The sequence below is a fragment of the Octopus bimaculoides genome, chromosome 6, assembly GCF_001194135.2.
Source record: "Octopus bimaculoides isolate UCB-OBI-ISO-001 chromosome 6, ASM119413v2, whole genome shotgun sequence".
NCBI classification, from domain to species: domain Eukaryota; kingdom Metazoa; phylum Mollusca; class Cephalopoda; order Octopoda; family Octopodidae; genus Octopus; species Octopus bimaculoides.
Genome location: NC_068986.1, coordinates 61899031 through 61900933, shown reverse-complemented (window position 1 = coordinate 61900933; position 1903 = coordinate 61899031). Strand labels below are relative to the sequence as shown.

At 34.8% G+C, this 1903-nt stretch overlaps 1 protein-coding gene across 1 annotated transcript in view; it reads left to right on the top strand.

Moving 5' to 3' along the window:
- The window catches only part of LOC106867373 (uncharacterized), a 48895-nt gene that overhangs the window by 1769 nt on the left and 45223 nt on the right, over positions 1 to 1903 (top strand). The window lies entirely within an intron of this gene.

Genomic DNA, 1903 nt, shown 5'->3' with positions numbered 1-1903 from the left:
GCGGAGGAAACTAACAAATATGCGCAACATTTAATTACTGTTCGTGGAAGAAACGATCCACTATGGCAGCCAACTACTACTGCGGAAATGAGAGCATTTTTCACAATCAACATTATGTTTGGTATGAAACAGCTTCCTTGACTATGGAACTATTGGAGTCCCGATGTAAGGTATGGCGACCCATATATCTCAAGTATTATGTCGAAAACGAGGTATTCGAAAATATCTCAGTATTTGCATTTAACTGATTCTGCAAATGCCCCCAACAAAAACAACCCAAACTACGATCCCCTGTACAAAGTACATACTGTAATCAATTTATTTGTTAATAATTATAAAACTGTGTTTTTTCCTGGGAAAAATCTCAGTGTAGATGAAACCATGATAGGCTATAAGGGCAGAGTGCATTTTCGGCAGTACATGCCTGCCCAACCTACTAAACGGAGGATCAAGGTATGGGAAGTTTGTGAATTGGAGACAGGATACTGTATAAACTTCGATGTTTACACAGGTAAAAAATATAATGGAAACAGACCGCATGGATTGGGACATGATGTAGTGTGGTCCCTTACTGAACCATTTCACCATCAGCACCGACACCTCTATTTCAACCGTGTTTTTTCATCAGTGACTTCGGTGGAAAATCTTGCCCGTGTAAGTACTTACATGTGTAGTACTGTTATGGGAAACCGTAAAGGTTTACCCCGTGAAATGAAAATAAAATTAAAAAATAGAGGGGACATTTTACAGATGCAAAAAGATCTGCTAATTACTGCATATAAAGACAAAAGACAGATTTTATTTCTGTCTTCTAATGAACAACCTGGTGTTGGTGCTGACGGGAAACCCCTTGTGAATATTTGTTATAACAAATATATGGGTGGGGTTGATAAATCCGACTAATATCGGGCATATTACCCAGTTGGTCGACCTGGGAAGAAATGGTGGGGGTACATTTTGTGGTTTTTAGTGAATTTAACTATAGTAAATTCATATATTGTATATGTAAAAAGCCACAAAGTACCTCCGCCACCAAAAGACTACGACCATTTGAAATTTTGGGTTGACATCACATCTCAGTTACGTGAGGGCTTTTCTTCTAGAAAGCACAGAACTGGGAGAAAACCAAAATTAACTGAGGTGGATGTCAACAGAGAAAATATTGACTTCCATCAAGTCGAAAAAATTAATCGGAAAAAAAAGGTTTGCGGACTGTGTTCGCTGCAAAAAAGAAAAACTGCGAAAAGATATCAGGTCGAGACCTCATACATGTGCTCATTCTGCAAAGTGCCCTTGTGTAAAGGGTGCTTTGGGCAGTTTCATGACAGAAATATGTCATAACTGTATTATTTTGCAAGTATATTATTTTATACATTCTTTTTCATTTTATTATAAATAATATGTGAAAGTGAGAACTACATATTAATTTTCAGTATGTTACACATCTGTATTCACCTTTGCCTCATCTGTTAATGAGATTTTTTTATTAGATGCATTCTGTTACGTAAATGAATTCATTAAATTGTATACGAGTGCATAGCCAATGGTATATTGACTAGTAAAATAGTTTTGTACTTTATTTTCAATGATAATGTTTGAATTAAATATAGAAAAAGAGTAAAATCTTCTACCGATTACACCTGTATTTCAATTAATTCAAATTAATGTACCTCATCTTGAAAAATGTAAAATTATTGGCAGTTGACATCTGGGATAATTTTAGCAGCAAACCAAACAGGCAAGATGTATTAAGAATATGAATTTTAGTGTTTATTCATAATGTTATTGTTTTTACACCTGTTAATTAAATTTACCTGCCCATAAAAGTCAAATTTAGTCAGAAAGATCAGCTAAAATTACGTAAATATAAACCACTGGCATATAAGCACCCATTTACAAAATT